The 19336-nt window shown below is 46.2% G+C and overlaps 7 non-coding genes across 7 annotated transcripts; 4 read left to right on the top strand and 3 right to left on the bottom strand.

Annotated features, from left to right (window-relative positions):
* The first annotated feature begins 99 nt into the window (after window positions 1-99).
* Window positions 100-185, top strand: TRNAR-UCU (transfer RNA arginine (anticodon UCU)). Its single transcript is given in 2 exon segments — window positions 100-136; window positions 150-185. It is a non-coding gene; the product is annotated as a tRNA-Arg (tRNA).
* A 376-nt stretch (window positions 186-561) lies between these two features.
* On the top strand, window positions 562-644 carry TRNAL-UAA (transfer RNA leucine (anticodon UAA)). Its single transcript has one exon. It is a non-coding gene; the product is annotated as a tRNA-Leu (tRNA).
* Window positions 645-3564: 2920 nt separating this feature from the next.
* On the top strand, window positions 3565-3637 carry TRNAK-UUU (transfer RNA lysine (anticodon UUU)). Its single transcript has one exon. It is a non-coding gene; the product is annotated as a tRNA-Lys (tRNA).
* A 1003-nt stretch (window positions 3638-4640) lies between these two features.
* On the bottom strand, window positions 4641-4713 carry TRNAF-GAA (transfer RNA phenylalanine (anticodon GAA)). The gene has a single exon. It is a non-coding gene; the product is annotated as a tRNA-Phe (tRNA).
* A 1563-nt stretch (window positions 4714-6276) lies between these two features.
* LOC119624595 (U7 small nuclear RNA) lies at window positions 6277-6337 on the top strand. The gene has a single exon (XR_005240754.1). It is a non-coding gene; the product is annotated as a U7 small nuclear RNA (small nuclear RNA).
* Window positions 6338-7838: 1501 nt separating this feature from the next.
* On the bottom strand, window positions 7839-7911 carry TRNAK-UUU (transfer RNA lysine (anticodon UUU)). Its single transcript has one exon. It is a non-coding gene; the product is annotated as a tRNA-Lys (tRNA).
* A 6151-nt stretch (window positions 7912-14062) lies between these two features.
* TRNAF-GAA (transfer RNA phenylalanine (anticodon GAA)) lies at window positions 14063-14135 on the bottom strand. Its single transcript has one exon. It is a non-coding gene; the product is annotated as a tRNA-Phe (tRNA).
* Window positions 14136-19336: the final 5201 nt, after the last annotated feature.

Here is a 19336-nt window from a genome sequence, read left to right as displayed (position 1 = left end):
TAATTCCTACCCACACTCTCCTTAGAGGCAAAGGTTTCACACTCGTGGAAAGAAAGTGCCTCCCCTGATGTGTTCATTGCGGAGAGTTCGTACGTGTCTGGCTCTGTGGCGCAATGGATAGCGCATTGGACTTCTAGATAGTTAGAGAAATTCAAAGGTTGTGGGTTCGAGTCCCACCAGAGTCGCTTTTTGTTTGAAGGAGGGCAAACGGAAAGTTAGGCAGAGGGAATGGATATAAAATAGATGAAACGAAAAACATCTACCATTTAAAATTCCCAGAAGGATGTGAATTGCAGCTGATTGCAGTTCCTGGTTATGTCCCTTCACTAGAAGGCGTTAAGAATCCCACTCCTCTATCGAACCTTTTCTCCTTCACTTTTATGTGGCCGCAGTTTCTGGTGACGAGATAAAGAAATTAGGGAAAGGTAATCAAAGTTACCAAGTTATTTCCCCCATATTATTCTTTTATATCAGGAATAAAAGTAATTTTAAATTGTTCTGAAACTTTAGTCGCCTAGTGTTACCCGAGTTGCCTTAAAATAAACCGTCGTTTCGTCAATTACCAGAATGGCCGAGTGGTTAAGGCGTTGGACTTAAGATCCAATGGATTCATATCCGCGTGGGTTCGAACCCCACTTCTGGTAAAGGTTAGTTGTTTTTCCAAGCAAAAACCTTTTTTCCTAATCCTTGGCAATCCATTTTGCAATCTTAGGCGTCCAGATAATAATAACTATAGTTAATATCATTTTGCCAGAAACCTTAAACATGGCGACAGCTTCATAGTTTATGTTTTGAAAAGTAGAAAGAAAACGTCTGAAAAAAAGAAGGAAAAGAAAACGTCTGGGTCCAGCTATACTACATGGGGGTGAGGGAGCACACAGAGAGAGACCCATTGTGCTGCAAAAACGTTCACTCCGAGTCGACAGTTATTACTTGAGTTCCTATTACGTGCCACATACTGTTCTAAACACTGGGGTTGTGGTGATGCAGGCAGGTTTTCTTTTCTTTTCTTTTTAAGTAAAACAACAAAAAATACAAGAGCCTTACCATCAAGACCACTGCCCAATACCACTTACATGACAAAGTGACAGAAGAAAAATATGGGTTAAAAACAAGCAGACAGCTGGGCGCGGTGGCTCACGCCTGTAATCACAGCACTTTGGGAGGCCGAGGCGGGCGGATCGCGAGGTCAGGAGTTCGAGACAAGCCTGGCCAACATGGTGAAACCCCGTCTCTACTAAAAATACAAAACTTCGCCGGGCATGGTGGCGTGTGCCTTTAATCTTAGCTACTCAGGAGGCCGAGGAAAGAGAACCACTTGAGGCGGAGGTTGCAGTGAGGTAAGATCGCGCCACTGCACTCCAGCCTAAGCGACAGAGCAAGACTCCCGTCTCAAAAAAAAGTGGAGGTTCAGAGGTTTGGAAAGAAACAGGCCAAAGGCTAATAACCCGTGGGACTGACCTCACGAAGCACAGGCAGCTCGTTTCCAAGGGGTCTGGTTTTAGTTTTCTTCCTTGAGCCGAGACTGGCCATCTGATGCGTAGGGATCCGCATCTTCATTTGTGAAAACCGTACCTGTCAAATTTGTGATTTTTCAATACCAGCAACTCCCATCCAAAGCAATGAGGCATGGAGGGAGTCCCCCAGAGGAGGAAGTGTGTGATTTAACCCTTCTCTTCTGGCTCTTTATAGAGAAACTTCAAAGGAAGCTTTGTTCTAAGGTGCCACCTATGCCATCCCAGAAGCATGGAATATTTTATTAATAACAAATCATATTTTTCCCAGCACTTTGCTAGGCCGTGGCAGGCGGATCACGTGAGGTCAGGAGTTCCAGACCAGCCTGGCCAACATGGTGAAACCCCGTCTCTACTAAAAATACAAAACTTCGCCGGGCATGGTGGCGTGTGCCTGTAGTCCCAGCTACTGGGGAGGCTGAGGCAGGAGAATCGCTTGAACCCTAGAGGAGGAGGTTGCAGTGAGCCGAGGTCGCGCCACTGCACTCCAGCCTGGGCGACAAAAAGAAAAAAAAAAGAAAAGAAAAAGAAAAAAAATCAGAACGTCCTCTCATAGGTTTCATTGCCATTCCTCAAGATGTAGCCATTTTAACAGGTTGTTTTCTATCTTTATAGACCTTCTATGTATATGCAAGGAACATTTATATATAATTATATGTAGTATTAAAGGATATATGTTTATATACTCTCATATACATAATACATAAATATTTCAATTTCTTCACAAGCATTATGCCATTCACATTGTTTGGCACATTTTTTTTTTTTTCCTTAACATAACCTCTTCCCATATGGCTTTTTAACCTTTGTCGATTATTCTCTTGATGTATTTCTTTATTTAAAAATCGGAATCTTATCGTTTCCCCCACATAGTGGACTGTCACCCAGGCTGGAGTGCAGTGGGGCAATCCCGGCTCACTGTAGCCTCCGCCTCCCGGGTACAAGCGAATCTCCTGCCTCAGCCTCCCGAGTAGTTGGGACTACAGGTGTGTGCCACCACACCCAGCTACTTTTGTATTTTTAGTAGGGACGGGGTTTCACCTTGTTAGCCAGGCTGGTTTCGAACTCCTGACCTCGTGATCCGCCGGCTCGGCCTCCCAAAGTGCTGGGATTACAGGCGTGAACCACCGCGTCCGGCTGAATTCTCTTTGAAGGGATCCAATGCCTTAAGAAATGAGAAGTCAAAGAATTTATGAAGAAGCAGGTCCAATTATAGAATTGACTAATTAGGTACGTCTGAGACCCAGCTACCAAGGTAACAGACTCCCTAAAAAGATAAAATCCATCCTGTAGCTTGCCTGATCAAAATCTTTCAGTGGAAGCTTCCGCTAAATGGTCAGATGCCCAAGGTTAGTAAATATTGTCATTTTCCATTTGCTATTCCCTCGGCTAGAAATTCTTTTTCCAAGTCTTCAGGTGCCCAGTCGCTATCCACAGCTCGGTTCAGGCATGATCAACCCCTGGAAAACTTGGCTCTTCCTTCGGGTGCCGACCAAGTCCTCCGGTGTCCGAAAAGGCTGGCCTCCCACCACCAAAGCGCGTGACTGGGGGCTTCTGTTTTGCGCGTCTTCCAGTTCCACTGAGGGCCGAGACTTGGTCTTTGCGGCCCCAGTACTTGCTTAGTTCCGAGAGTGCGGTATGCACTCAATAAATGTCTAATCGATTATTGGAAACCTAATTTTTCATCACTGCTTCTCCCACAAGAAGCTCTAGGACTGACTCCTCAAAGACCAAAACCGGAATTAGAAATCCCGCTGTTTACCCGGAGGCCCGCTCAAATGTCTTAAATCTGGGGGGATTTCCTTGTGAGAAATTCCCCTTAGGGCGCAGGGCAGGTCAGGCACGCGGTTACTTTTTGGGTCTTTATTGTCTGTGATGGGAGAAAAGGAGAAATGAAGACTCGATTTTGCTGAACCCCTGCTCAATGTCAATTTTGCAGGTTCACCTCTCAAGAAATCAGCAAAAAGACTCAGAATTGTAATCGCGGAAAGAATGTGGCCACGTGGCCTACTTTCCCGTGGATAGATTAGGCAAACGTGTTTCTTTAGGGGCCCGGATAGCTCAGTCGGTAGAGCATCAGACTTTTAATCTGAGGGTCCAGGGTTCAAGTCCCTGTTCGGGCGGATGCTATTTTAGTTTCCAACATAAATGGATTTGGGCGAGGTTGAGCAAAAGGAGCGTTATGCAAAACTCGTTTGGGTTGCCCCATCCTTGAGGGAAACCAAAACTTGCTAGTGGGTTTTTGCTGGAAAAAGTGAAACATGTGGAAAGTGCCAAGAAACTTTCTCTTCCAACCTCAGGCTTTTCTTTTCCAACCTTTATACCTTGCTTTGTCTTAGGATATTCTTTCTTTTAAATTGCGTTTATTTTATATTCAAAACAGATCAATAAACACACCTGTTGTCAGAGTCACAATAGTAATATTCTTGGCAAGAATTGTGCAGTTTTTGGCACCGAGGAATGTTTTCAGGCACTTTTTATGGAAAGTGCGATGAGGAAACTGAGATTCAAGAAATATTTCAGATGAAGACAAGTGAAGACACAAGATTCCTACATCTACAACTGGACACAGTCCTTCACCAGATTCTTCATGCTCCGGTGGGCCCCTGACTTGTGTCCCTTGCGGTAAAGACTAATGCTTTTGGACACTGTCCTCATGTCTGTAGTCGATGAAAAAAAACGTGCAGCCCCAGAGAGCTGACTACACTGGTGATCAAACCCAAGACCTTCCTCCTGTGGAACAGGAGTGTTGGCCACCTCAATAAAAAATCTTGTGCCACATATTGCCATTTAACATCCAATAGTATAAATAGGGCGATTATGGAACTGGGAAGAAATCGCTCTACGACTTCTGATTCCTTTGAGAGGCTTAAGCTCATTATGCATCCTCATGACTTTGAATTCTGATTTCTTGAGAAGCTTATTCTTTGCATCCGTATACCTTACTAAACACTATCGTCTCATTAGTTGGTGTCCGCTTAGGAGACAAGGAGAACAGCTGTCTCTGGGTGTGTACGGCATAGGTGCAAACGTGCAAGGGGACTGGGGAGGGAGGCCAGCCTCCAGAGAGGCTAAGAAGTGGACTATAGCCCTGTGTGTTCAAAGCGGTTAAGCCAACAAAAGCTCTGCCGAAACCCGGGATCGAACCAGGGACCTTTAGATCTTCAGTCTAACGCTCTCCCAACTGAGCTATTTCGGCGAAGACATGAGAACATCCCGCCCTGTCAAGGAAATTAAAAAAAAAAAAAAAAAAAAAAAAAAAAAAAAAGAAGAAGAAGAAGATGAAACCGGGCGCAGTGGCTCACGTCTGTAATGCCAGCGCTTTGGGAGGTTGAGACGGGTGGATCACCAGAGCTCAGGAGTTCGAGACCAGACTGGCCAACATGGTGAAACCCTGTCTCTACTAAAAATGCAAAAAAAATTAGCCGGGCGTGGTCGCAAGCGCCTGTAATCCCAGCTACTCAGGAGGCTGAGGCAGGAGCATCGCTTGAACCAGAGAGGCGGAGGTTGCAGTGAGCCAGGATGGCGCCATTGCACACCAGCCTGGGCTACAAGAGCGAAACTCTGTCTCAAAAACAAACCAAAAAAATCCGGTTTCCTCCCACTTCCAGCCTTTTAGTTCTTCATTTCACCTTCCAAACTGTATTATTTTTAGCCCTGAGGTTTTAAGAACAATCAGTGAGAAAATTAATTCCTTTCATTTGAGGAAACTTTCGCGTTCTGCCTTTTCCTAGGCCACATTGTATTGTCTTTCTCATGCTTTCTCTCTTCCCAGAGCCCTAATAAAAGTAAGAACCGCCGCTAAGAACCTACTGTGTGTCCAGCAGGAATCTGCAGCGTTGCATTCAAGCCCGTCCTCCCGCACACCTGCCTTTAATTGATATGATAATATACAAATTTTTTAATGAGTTACTAATGTTCCACCAATCACCCAGAACTATTTGGGAGGCTCCAAAGCATCAAAGGCTGAACACCATGGCTGGAGAAGGAATGAACTGGAGGAGGGAAAGGAGGAAAGACTGGGGGAACCCAAAGCTCTCCACCCTTGTCCTCTCGCCCCACCCTGGTCCGTTCTTGCTCATTCAGAAACTGGTTGGAGTAAAGAGATTCCTCTTTTCAAGACAGCCGAAAGTGGAACTGATCGCTTTCGAAGGGACTCCCTCAGGAAGAAGGAGAAAAATTCGAGAAACTTACCTGTTTCTCTCCCTGGAATGCCTTCTGACCCCCGTGATTTACTTTCCGCAATAAAGAAACTTGCCTCGCCCACCCAGCCCACTCTTCCTACGAGCAGCGAGGATCGCTGTCCCTCCAGCACATACCAATCAACTCATGTCACCTGAATATGGGCATATTGGGCACACATTTCTTTTTTTTTTTTTTTTTTTTTTTTTTTGAGACGGAGTCTCGGTCTGTCGTCCAGGCTGGAGCGCAGTGGCCGGATCTCAGCTCACTGCAAGCTCCACCTCCCGGGTTTACGCCATTCTTTTGCCTCAGCCTCCCGAGTAACTGGGACTACAGGCGCCCGCCACCTCGCCCGGCTAGTTTTTTGTATTTTTTAGTAGAGACGGGGTTTCACCGTGTTAGCCAGGATGGTCTCGATCTCCTGACCTCGTGATCCGCCCGTCTCGGCCTCCCAAAGTGCTGGGATTACAGACTTGAGCCACCGCGCCCGGCCACATTTCTTTGTAATGGTTCCTCTCCTATTACAATATGTATCTGTTGTTTCATCCCTAGATAGAAAACCCTTTAAGAATTATGGTAACAGTGTTACAGCTCTTTTAGAATTTGTTTAGCAGGTTTTCTGGTTTTCAGAGGAAAATAAAATAAAAACAATAATTATAATAATGGCTACCGTGTTTTGAATGCTTGCTTTTAGGCTATTAAGCACAGTACCTGCATTGTTATCCCATTTAATTATCACAAGCTTATGAGATGGAAGCTATTATTATTCCCTTTCTGCAAGGGAAGCTGAGCTCTAGAGAAGGGGGAGGTAATGCTGGAATCTGTGTGCATCACGGTAGAGCATTCCTGTGGGCAGGGTGAAGGTCCTGCCTCACGATTGGGTGCTGTCTCCATCCTGGCCTTTCTCCACTAATCAGGACTCACTGGGCACCATAGTCCACCAGCTAAGAGGGCAGCCTCTTACACGTTCAGCCCACACCCCCATCCTGTCAATGAGGAGATCAAGACCGACTTTCTTCTGTTGCCTTGCTGAAGCCAGGAAGGCTCCATCATTAGCCAAGCAAGGGATGCAACCGGTCCTTTCACCTCACAGGGAAAATTAGCTCACCTTGATTATCTTACATTTCAAAAACCTCTGCAGGAGCCGGATGTTTCTCCCACACCCCGCCTTTTTTTTTTTTTTTTTTTTTCTTTGAAACAGAGTCTCGCACTGTCGCCCTGGCTGGAGTGCAGCGGCGTGATCTCGGCTCACTGCAACCTCCGCCTCCCGGGTTCAAGTGATTATCCTGCCTCAGCTTTCCGAGTAGCTGGGATTACAGGCGCCAGCCACCACGCCCAGCTAATTTTTTTGTATTTTTACTACAGGCGGAGCTTCACCATATTGACCAGGCTGGTCTCCAACTCCTGACCTTGTGATTCGCCCGCCTCGGTCTCCCAAAGTGCTGGGATTACCTGTTTCCCTTTTTAATTTGTAGTAGGGGAGAACTAACGTTTCGTTTTTCCCATTTCGGTCCCTTGAATACGCTGTCTCTTAATATGCACCCTCTTTCTCCCACCAACAGAAGCTGCTGTCTCCACCTCAACTTCTTCCTGTGTTCAGATCACATTCTTGAGAGGGGAGTCGGGGGTGGATTTGACCTGTTTTAACGAGGGAAATGGCTCTGTTTGGGGCTTCAGTTTCTAGATGATCATCTCTTCCTTTTTATGATACAGAAAACTCTTTCCTAAGGTAGTAAGAAGGGCTAGGAAGGTGCAGGATCCCAACCATATTCCTCAGGCACCCAATCAGAGAGAACCCAAGAGGGAAGGTCAGCAGGAGCCGTCACAGGTGAGCGAAGAGAGGCTGTCACTGGGGGGGCCGGGGGCCGGTCCTTTGATAAATCCGCTGTTGGGATACAGCACCTCAGCGGCTGGCTACAGAATAATCTGCCTATTGCAGCCCCCAAAGCGATGGACTGGAAGTTTCCCGTATACCTCTGCACAAAGGCCTATCCCCATAGGGGCCCCAGGTTTACCCTCCTAGAAGCGATTGGGGTCGCAGTTTACACAATCCAGGACTTGATTGCCTTCTTTTGCAGTGGGTTAACAAACAAAAGACCCTAAAATTGGTTCTCATTCTTTTAATGAATGAAAAACGAAGGCCGCCCGAACAGGGACTTGAACCCTGGACCCTCAGATTAAAAGTCTGATGCTCTACCGACTGAGCTATCCGGGCTCACGGGAGAGAGCTTGCTTCCATTAATGAAGACTGTGTTTTCATTATGCCGCGAACTAATGGACCGGGCGATGAACGAGTTACTGGGCTCTTTTGTGTGTGATCCAATCCAATTCCGATGCAGAAATCCTGCGAGGACTGGAAGGAGGCGAAGTCGGCGTGGGGAGGAAGGGTGATTAGCTTGTTCTTTGGCAGCTGAATACAGATTTGTTAAATAAAGCACGCTCTCCTTATATTTAGAGACTGCTTGGCAAACGCGAACCCTCAGTTCTGCAAAACCGAGCAGGGGAGAGAAAAAGCCGCCCACGAATTGAACTGTGTGCCGCCTACGCGTGTCTTAGCCCTGAACCCAAAGCGCATCTGGTCAGAGACCACAGTTCAGTGCTTAAAGACATCAGGCTGCCCCTTCCGAGAAGACGCCACTTCGTGATTCCTTGCCCCCATCCCAGGTGCCCACCTCCAAAATGTAGCGCGAAGCAGATTAGCTGAAAAGAGATGACGGGTGGTAACCACAGCCCTCCGGCGATCCGGTGAGGGCGCTCCGGGCCCACCCCGCCCCCACGGCCCCGGCCTCGACGCACGCGCAGCTCAGTCGCAGCCCGCGAGCCGACCCGCCCCTCCCACTTCTTCCCTCTACACGCAGCTATTTTCTGCCCACAGATATCAAGAATTTTCAGTTCTCTAGGCCTCGCACGTGCTGTCCCATCGCTAACTGAAATGTCACCTTCCTTTGAACTCCTTTCCCCTCGTTGACTCCAAGCACCTGTAGAGAAGGAACAATATTCTTCCCTCTACCAGTTTGAGTTATCAGCCGGACTCCTGTAACAACAGACAGAATGAAGACAAAAGCAAACAGAAGTGTATGAACGTGTGGGACATACCCAGGGAATGAGTAATTCCAAAGGTGTGGCTGAGAACTCCATTTTATACAGCATCGTCAACGAAGAACAATACGTTTTTGGAGAAGTGACAATACAAAGGAAAAGGACCTTAAAGGGCGGGCGCGGTGGCTCACGCCTGTAATCCCAGCACTTTGGGAGGCCGAGGCGGGCGGATGACCTGAGGTCAGGAGTTCGAGACGAGCCTGACCAACATGTGGTGCAACCCCGTCTCTATTAAAAATACAAAAATTAGCCGGGCGTGGTGGCGCGCGCGGCTACGCAGGAGGCTGAGGAAGGAGAATCGCTTGAACCCGGGAGGCAGATCGTGCCACTGCACTTCAGCCTGCACGCTTTGAGACAGAGCGAGACTCTGTCTCAAAGAAAAAAAGAAAAAAGGAAAGGACCTCGGGTCTCCAGGGACAGCAAACTGTGGGAAAGCAAATATGTGGGAAATTATTTTAGGTAGATAAATGCAGGTTCCTAAAGCTTGTTAAATATACTCTGCTGGTCCCGTCTCCAAGCTGTTAAGGGTCTAAAGTTGTCTTAGGTTATCAGCCTTTGTCCTTCCTGGTAGAGACGGGAGGAAGAACGCCTTTGTAAATGTACATCCTGCTTTTAGGCAGATAGGGGGAGGCTACGGAGCTTTATTTCAATCAGCTTCTTCCCAATTGCCTTTAGCACAAAATAATCTTTAGGCCGGAGTGGCATATTTTAGGGTGGTATATACTGCTACCCTTTACACCTTTGAGAATGCAGCTTGGCCAAAGCAGTGGTTCACGCCTGTAATCCCAGCGCTTTGGAGGCCGAGGCGGGCCAATCACTTGAGGTCAGGAGTTTGGGACTAGCCTGGCCAACATGGTGAAACCTGGTCTCTATCAAAAAATACAAAAATTAGCCGAGTGCGGTGGCGTCCGCCTGTAGTCCCAGCTACTCGGGAGGCTGAGGCAGGAGAATCACTTGAACCCGGGAAATGGAGGTTGCAGTGAGCCGAGATGGCCTTTAATCAATGCTTTAATAGAGAAATATACAAGACCTTTGGTAACCCAGAGGAATGACTAGAAGGAAGGCAGAGTAGCACCTCGTAGGGGTGGAAAAGGCATTAGAACTGTGCCTTGAAAGGTGAGTAGGAGTGTGCAGGCATGCAGGAAATGTGATTCAGCCAGAGATACCGAGTCTTCTTCTCTGAGCTTGAATTCCAAATACTTCTCACCAGGATTCCTCCTCTTCTTCAGGCTGAAAACCAGACAGGCTTTTCGGGCAAAGGCTAGGCCCAACATTTCCTGGGAATATGCCTCCCACTTTTGGTCCCAAGGCGGTTGGCTTTTGCTCAGAGCAATAGTAACAATCTCATTCTTCACTCTTACCTGTGTGTAAATAACACTTTAAAGCATGTTGTCAGGTTCTCCAAAGAAATGGAACCAATAGGACAGAGACAGGTAGAAACAGAGGTAGAGACAGATTATTTTAAGAGCTTGGTTCACACATTGTGGGGGTCAGCAAACCCAAAACCTGTAGGGCAGACTAACAGTTTGAAAATTTAGATAAGAGTTAAGGTTGCCATCTTGAGTTTAAATTCAGCAGGGCAGGCCAGGTGCGGTGGTTCATGCCTGTAATCCCAACACTTTGGGAGACTGAGGCGGGTGAATGACCTGAGGTCAGGAGTTCCAGACCAGCCTGGCCAAAATGGTAAAACCCCGTCTCTACTAAAAATACAAAAATTAGCCAGGCATGGTGGCACACACCTGTAATCCCAGCTACTTGGGAGGCTGAGGCAGGAGAATCTCTGGAACCGAGGAGGCAGAGGTTGCAGTAAGCCCAGATCACGCCACTGCACTCCAGCCTGGGTGACAGAGCAGGACTCTCTCTCAAAAAAAGTAAATAAATAAATAAATAAATTCAGCAGGGCAGTAAGCTGGAGACTCAGGAAAGCAGGTTTTCTATACCAGTTTTTTTTGTTTGTTTTTGTTTGAGATGGAATCTTGCTCTGTTGCCCAGGCCGGAGGGCAGTGGCACAATCTCAGCTCACTGTAACCTCCACCTCTCAGGTTCAAGCGATTATTCTGCCTCAGCCTCCCGAGTAGCTAGGATTACAGGCATGCACCACCATGCCAGGCTAATTTTTGTATTTTTAGTAGAGACGGGATTTCACCATGTTAGCCAGGCTGGTCTCGAACTCCTGACCTCAGGTGATCAGCCCGCCTCGGCCTCCCAAAATGCTGGGCTTACAGGCCATGCCCGGCCTATAGCAAAGTTTTTAGGAGAATTCCTTCTTCAGAAACGCCAGTCTTTGCTCTTAAAGGCTTCAGCTGGTTTAATGAGGCACATTACAAAGGGTAATCTTCTTTACCTGGAGTCTACTGATTTAAATGTTAATCACATGTAAAAACACCTTCATTGCCAGGGGCTGTGACTTATACCTGTAGTCTCAGCACTTTGGAAGGCCGAGGGCAGGTAGATCACTTGAGCTCCCGAGTTCGAGACCAGCCTGGGCAACATGGCGAAACCCTGTCTCGAAACCAAAAATATAAAAAAATTATCTGGACGTACCTGTAGTCCCAGCTACTCGGGAGGCTGAGGCCAAAGAATGACTTGAGGAGGCTGGGCGCGGTGGCATCCCAGCACTTTGGGAGGCTGAGGCGGGCGGATCACGAGGTCAGGAGATCGAGACCATCCTGGCTAACACGGTGAAACCCCGTCTCTACTAAAAATGCAAAAAATTAGCCGGGCGAGGTGGCGGGCGCCTGTAGTCCCGGCTACCCGGGAGGCTGAGGCAGGAGAATGGCGTGAACCCGGGAGGCGGAGCTTGCAGTGAGCCGAGATCGCGCCACTGCACTCCAGCCTGGGCGACTGAGCCAGACTCCGTCTCAAAAAAAAAAAAAAAAAAAAAAAAAAAAGAGAAAAGAATGACTTGAGGCCCAGGAGGTCGAGGCTGCAGTGAACTGTGATGGCGCCACTGCACCCCACCCCTGAGCAACAGAACAAGAACCTGTCTCAAAAGAAACAAACAAACCTAAAGCACCTTCCTAGTAACATCTACAATGGCATTCGACCAAACCTCATGAAAAGTTTAATTCTCTAGTCTATTAGTTGATCACTTGGGGTTTCTTCTTATTGATCATCATTGAATTTTCAAGAGCCCCTCATCAAAATACATCTTTCCACCCAAGAACTCAACGATTTTGGGGGTGAAGCCCCATATCAGATAGCATATTGGCAAACATTAACAGAAAGGGGACAGGGGTATAAATAGGCCTACAAACCATATGGCTGGTTTCATTTTGCCTTTTACCACACTGCGAGTTCTTAGAATGTGACACATGGATCTCCTTCCTTTCTCTCTCCATGGTCCAGCCTGGCTAAAAAGAAGGCACCCCCTAAGTGTGTTGTTCCATTGCCTTGCCTTGAGTGGAGTGGCTCAGTGGCTCTTTTTGTTTGTTTGTTTGTTTTTGTTTAGATGGAGTTTTGCTCTTGTTGCCCAGACTGGAGTGCAATGGCACAATCTTGGCTCACGGCAACCTCTGCCTCCTGGGTTCAAGCAATTCTCCTACCTCAGCCTCCCGAGTCGGTGGGATGACCGGCATGCGCCACTGCGCCCAGTTAATTTTGTATATTTAGTAGAGACGGGGTTTCTCCATGTTGGTCAGGCTGGTCTTGAACTCCCGACCTCAGGTGATCCGCCCGCCTTAGCTCCCAAAGTGCTGGGATTACAGGCGTGAGACCCTGTGCCCAGCTGTGGTTCATCATCTTAATGAGGCTTTCCACTGGAATTCAATCCAGATCCTCCGAGTTCCACTGACATCCACCCCCATGCTGGACCAGGGTGGACAACTCTGGTAGCCTAGAGACAGATGGGATGGCCGATTCCCGGGGTGTTTCCCAGTGATCTCTGCCAGGAGCTTCTCTATTGGCATTGATAACAAATTAGCCAATGGATACAAACCCATTTTGTAAACTGCCAGGTGTTGAAGATCAAACGGTGTCCTCTGAAATCCAGTTCTTCCTGCATAGTGTCTGGATATCTTTGCTGGGACTGAGAGGGTGGTGCATCGAGTTCAGAGGGGTGCGAGGATAGGATGTACAAGTGACTTGCAATTTGGCAAATAAAAATACAGGATGTCCCGTTAAATCCAATTTCACAGAAACAACAAATATATACTTTGTATGTTACATGCAATATTTGGGACATGTTTATACTCAAAAGTATTTGTTGTTTCTCTGAAATTCAAATTTTGGCCAGGTTCAGTGGCTCGTGCCTGTAATCCCAACACTTTGGGAGGCTGAGGCGGGTGGATGACCTGAGGTCAGGAGTTCGGGACCAGCCTGGCCAACATGGTGAAACCCTGTCTCTACTAAAAATACAAAAATTAGCCGGGAGTGGTGGCAGGCACCTGTAATCCCAGCTACTCAGGGTGGCTGAGGCAGGAGAATCACTTGAACCGGAGGCGGAGGTTACGGTGAGCCAAGATCCTGACACTGCACTCCAGGGAGCAAGACTCCGTCAAGAAAGAAAGAAAGGAGAGAGAGAGAAATTAATTGGATGTCCTGTATTTGGTCTCCTAACCCTAGTGTAGATTTAAACCAGAAAGGGCTTCCGATCCCTGTCTCCCACCCCAACCAAGAGCTGTTCTAGGATCATTGCTATTGTTTTTGTTTTCTTTTTTAAAGACGGGATTTCACCGTGTTGGCCAGGCTGGTCTCGAACTCCTGACCTTAAGTAATCCGTCCATTTCGGCTTCCCAAAGTGCTGGGATTACAGGCGTGAGCCAGTGCGCCCGGCCCCGGCCCTTGTGGTTAAAACAGCTGGACGAAGCCCGTGCGCCTAACGCTTTTGAGAACTTCTTTGGCCAAGAGGGCACCGGGCTGTCACCATTCCCGGCCAGCCCGCGGCCAAGCAGGAGATGGAGGCGGCGCAGGCCGAGAACTCCCCCCTCTCTGACACTGAGAGAAAGGTTGCAGCGCCCACGGCTGCCTATAACTCTAAAGAAGAGGAGCGGGGTGCGGGGGGACAGGGTTGCTCAAGAAAGTGAGCTGTGCGCAGTGCTCCGGGAGAGCTCGGCTCAAACCAGGTCCCAAGTCAGGGCAGAGGTATAACTTCGTACTGGGCAGTTTAAAAGGGAGGACATATGTCCCTAGTATCCTCCCTCCCAGAGGAAAATGCCGATGAGTCAGTATTCCCTTAACTGCTCCAGCCCGAGATCCCACAGGGTGTTGACCCTGTTGACTGTGCAGAAATCACATGTAGTGATGACTTACGCCTAAAACGGAAGCCCTGCCGAAACCCGGGATCGAACCAGGGACCTTTAGATCTTCAGTCTAACGCTCTCCCAACTGAGCTATTTCGGCTGCATTAGAAGAACTTTTTCTTTTTTTCTACAAAATTATAATAAAATAGTGTTTGTTCCATGGTAACAGATTATATGGATTCAGCTAGAGGTAGGCATTTTACAAATGTTACAAAGGTGATAAGGCAAGACCCTTGTTTACAAACTAGAAGTGATAAATCACTTTTCTCAGGGGTTTTTTTGTTTGTTTTTTAAGTTCCCTGCAATTCGCTTTTTTCATTTAAAAATATGTTTTTATGGACTTGTTTCATGGCAGTTTTGTAGACCTATCGTGCTTTTTAATCCACGTTCACCAGTATTGGATTGTATGGTTATAATGTAATCTATGTAATCAAACTGACAATTACCGGCTTTTTTACGTTTTTCTATGTCTCATTATTAAAAACAATACTGCAATTAATTTTTAAAATATATTTGTTGTTCTTGTGCAAAGGCAGATTTTGCAAGGTAGATATATATGAACATTGTGATTTTTACAGATATCTTCAGATTGAAATCCAGGATATAGAGAAGAGGTAAGGAAGGCCATTTGTAAAGGCTTCAAATGTAAACTTTCAATCCTACCTCCACATGAGGTAAACATACAGTCACTGTACAGTATTTGTTAAAAGCATTGATTTACTAAACCTAGCATTAAAAATATACCTCAATTTTTGTAATACCATCTTGGCATTTTTCATTTTTAAATATATATAGTCAAAAAAATAGAATTTACTCAGGCTTCCCTCAAACTCTAAGAAGCTGTGGCTTAATAATATCTCTAATATGCCGATTTTATTCCTCCCCCACCTCCCATTTCATAATTTTCATCTCTTGCATTTATTCACTTAAAAATGTTTTAGCCGGGCGCATTGTCTCACGCCTGTAATCCCAGCACTTTGAGAGGCCGAGGTGGGTGGATCACCTGAGGTCGGGAGTTCAAGACCAGCCTGACCAACATGGAGAAACCCCGTCTTTACTAAAAATACAAAACTAACCTGGCATGGTGGTGCATGCCTGTAATCCCAGCTACTCAGGAGGCTGAAGCAGGAGAATCCCTTGAACCCAGGAGGTGGAGGTTGCGGTGGGCAGAGATAGCACCATTGCACTCCAGCCTGGGCAACAAAAGCAAAACTCTTGTTGGAAAAAAAAAAAAAAAAAAAAAGATTTTATATAAACTCCATAAGGCTGTTAGAATAATTCAACGCTTTGTATTCACTTGTTTCATAAATAAGGAGCCAGCATGGGCTCATTATAATTTGAAATAAAAATATAACCTTAGTTTAGAATTTATAAACAATAGGATTAAAATGGAGGATGAGTATAGACTGTCATTCTCAAGAGAGATTAAGAAAAGAGTACATCTGAAATGAGATGTTTGTGGCTGTCAGGCCTAAACTAGGTGACTTTACAGTTTTTTCAGACTCAAGAGCCTATCATTTGTTTAGCTTAAATTTCACCCTTTTGGTTTCCCTTGGTAGTTGAATTAGGAAAAATTCTAAAATGACCCACAAAACACCCTCCCAGCCCCACAAAACCCTGCATAATCCCTGGGACTATGAAATTCATCATATTAATTTATAACCTGTTATTAGGTGATATTATATAGTACAGGTGACTCTAAAATATGTGATTATCTGGGTGAGCCCGACCAATCACTTGAGCCTTTTAAAAACAGAGGGTTTTCTCTAGCTGGTTGCAGAAAGGAGTCAGAGACCCAAAACACAAGACTTGAAGATGGAGGGGACCACGTGGCAAAAACATGTGGGCAGTCTCTAGAAGTTGAGGGTGGGTCTCAGCTGACAGTCAGCAAGGAAATTGGTCTTCATTTCTACAACTGCAGGAAACCTAAGTTAGCCAAGAACAAGAAGGAGCTTGGAAGCAGTTTTCTCCCCAGTGCCTCCAGATGAGAACTCAAGCTAGTCAACTCCCTGATTTCAGCCTTGTGACGACACCCTGAGTAGAGAACCCAGTCACATCATGTGGGACTTCTCATCTACAGATGAACAGATAAACCGTGAACAGATAAAACAGGTGTTGTTTTAAGCTACTGTTTATTAGTTATGCAGCTATGGAAAATTAATACCGTCGTATAGACTTGCCGCAGGCTAGGTATATTAATGACAAATAGTGGATTTAAGTCCTTTTGTGGTCACTTATTTGCCTGTTCTTGAGTCACTTACTTGTCTATGCTCAAGTCGGTTTCTAGGTACATTAATGAAAAAGAGTGGATTTAAGTCCTTTTCTGGTCACTTACTTGCCTATGTTCTTGAGTCACTTACTTGTTTATGCTTAAGTCAGTTTCTTTTCTTTTTCCTTTTCTTTTCTTTTTTTTTTCTTTCTTTCATTTTTTTTTTTTTGAGAGGGAGTCTCGCTCTGCCGCTCAGGCTGGAGTGCAGTGGCGCTATCTCGGCTCACTGCAACCTCTGCCTCCCGGATTCAAGCGATTCTCCTGCCTCAGCCTCCCGAGTAGCTGGGATTACAGGCGCCCGCCACCACGCCCAGCTTGCTTATTTATTTATTTATTTATTTATTTATTCATTCATTCATTCATTCATTCATTCATTCATTCATTCATTGAGACAGAGTCTCGCTCTGCCGCCCAGGCTAGAGTGAAGTGGCAGGATCTCGGCTCACTGTAACCTCCGCCTCCTGGGTTCAAGCGATTCTTCTGTCTCAGCCTCACGAGTAGCTGGGCCTACAGGCGGGTGCCACCACGTCCAGCTAATGTTTGTACTTTCAGTAGAGACGGGATTTCACCATATTGGCCAGGCTGGTTTCGAACTCCCGACCTCGTGATCTGCCCACCTTGGCCTCCGAAAGTGCTGGGATTACAGGCGTGAGCCATTGCGCCTTGCCCCAGACTAATTTTTGTATTTTGAGTAGAGATGGGGTTTCACCACACTGGGCAGGCTGGTCTTGAATCCTGACCTCAGGTGATCCACCCTCCTCGGCCTCCCAAAGTGCTGGGATTACAGGTATGAGGCCCTGCGCCTGGTCCCAGTGTGATACATATATATATAAAATATAATTATATATATCACATATTATTTATATATTAATATAATTAATATGATCTATGATATATAATATAATATATAAATAATATATACATATCCCAGGGTGTGTGTGTATATATACATATATATACATATCCCAGTGTGATAGATATAAATTATGTGTGTGTGTGTGTGTGTGTGTCTAAAATTGCCCTAGCCCCTAATGGAATTAGAATCTCTGCAGATGGTGTCAAGGTATTATATGTGTTTTTAAGTTGGCCAGTTGATTTTATGTGCAGGTTCTCTGTCTCTCATTCCTCAGTTCTCACAAAATGCCACTATAACATGTTAAGACCCATTTTTAAAAATTGCTTACTCGACCTCTGAACAGGAATGTCCTACAAGCATGTCTAAAAATGAACCTGTTGAGCTCTGTGGCTCACACCTGTAACCCAGCACTTTGGAAGGTTGAGGTGGGAGAATTGCATGAGGCCAGAAGCTTGAGACCATCCTGGGCAACATGGTGAGACCCTGTTTCTACAAAAAATAAAAAATTAGCCAAAAAATAAAAAATCAGCTACTAGAGAGGCTGAGGCAGGAGGACTGCTTGAGCCCAGGAGTTGGAGGGTGCAGTGAGCTATGATCATGCCACTACCCTCCGACCTAGGCAACCCAGTGAGACCCTGTCTCTAAATAAATTAAAAATGAACCTAATTTTCCTTCTAAACTTGCTTATCTTACCACCGTCTTCCATCTAGGTTTCCGAAGTCAGAAAAATAAGAATTCCTTCTTCCCTTTGCCCTCTATTTATGGGAAAGCCATGAAATGATTTCACTCTACTTCATCCTTTCTGGAATCCCTCCATTTCTCATCTTCGTATCCTCTCCAACCTCCGTTTTTTTCTTTTTTTCTTTTCTTTTTTGAGAGGGAGTCTGGCTCTGTAGCCCATGCTGGAGTGCAGTGGCACCATCTCAGCTCACTGCAACCTCTGCCTCTCTGCCTCCAGGGTTCAGGTGATTCTCTTGCCCCAGCCTCCCAAGTATCTGGGAATACAGGCACCTGCCACCATGCCTGGCTACTTTTTAAATATTTTTAGTAGAGATGGAGTTTTGCCATGTGGGCCAGGCTGGTCTGGAACTCCTGACTTCAGGTGATCTACCCGCCTCAGACTTCCGAAGTGCTGGGATTACAGGCATGAGCCCACCACACCCAGCCTCTCTCCAAACATTTTCCACCCTGCTTAAGAATGTTTCACTAGCTCTCCAGTTGAAAACAAAAACCCAGGCTCTTGGGCCGAATGCAGTGGCTCAGGCCTATATTCCCAGCACGTTGGGAGGCCAAGGCAGGCGGATCACCTGAGGTCAGGAGTTCGAGACAAGCCTGGCTAACATGGTGAAACCCTGTTTCTGCTAAAAATACAAAAAATTACCATGCCTGTAATCCCAGCTACTGGGGAGGCTGAGGCAGAAGAATTGCTTGAACCTGGAAGGGGCAGGTTGCAGCAAGCCTAGATTGCACCACTGCACTCCAGCCTGGGAGCCTGAGTGACAGAGCCAGACTCCATCTCAAAATAAATAAATAAACAAACAAATAAATAAATATAATAAAAAGCAAAGAAAAAAACCCCAGGCTTCCCCCCACCTTTAAATATAAACAGAGACCAGGGGCTCACCATGTTACCCAGGCTGATCTCGAACTCCTGGGCTCAAGGGATCCTCCTGCCTTGGCCTCTCAAAATGTTAGAATTGCAGGCAGGAGCTACATGGCTTCTCCATAGGGCATGTAAAGCCTTCCATACCTTGGGGCTAACCTTTCTCCGGTAGCATATCTCAGTTGCTCTCTCTTTGACCCTAAACGCAAGCTATTCATGCAGTCATCTGAACTCAGAATGCTTTGGCCTTGCATTTCATCTTCCTCCATGCAGCATTTTTGACATTGCCCTTCTCCTAATCCCTATGTAACCTGCAACTCTCAGCTCACATACATTCTCCTAGTTCTAGAAGTCTTCTCAGACATGTCTCTATCCCCTCCCTCCTAATTCACTACAGAATAGTTGTCCCTACAGTGCTTTCACACCACTTATAAAACTGGATTGCAATTGCCTGTTTACGCTCTTTCTTGCTATTTGTATCCCCAATGTATGTCACGTAACAGGCTGTAGTAAACATGGAATTAATAATAAATTTAAAAATCTCTAGCCATATCTCAGGACCAACTCATTCTT

The sequence above is a fragment of the Chlorocebus sabaeus genome, chromosome 1 (genome assembly GCF_047675955.1).
Source record: "Chlorocebus sabaeus isolate Y175 chromosome 1, mChlSab1.0.hap1, whole genome shotgun sequence".
In the NCBI taxonomy this organism is placed as follows: domain Eukaryota; kingdom Metazoa; phylum Chordata; class Mammalia; order Primates; family Cercopithecidae; genus Chlorocebus; species Chlorocebus sabaeus.
The sequence above is the reverse complement of the archived record's forward strand: the minus strand, read 5'-3'. Positions and strand labels throughout refer to the sequence as shown.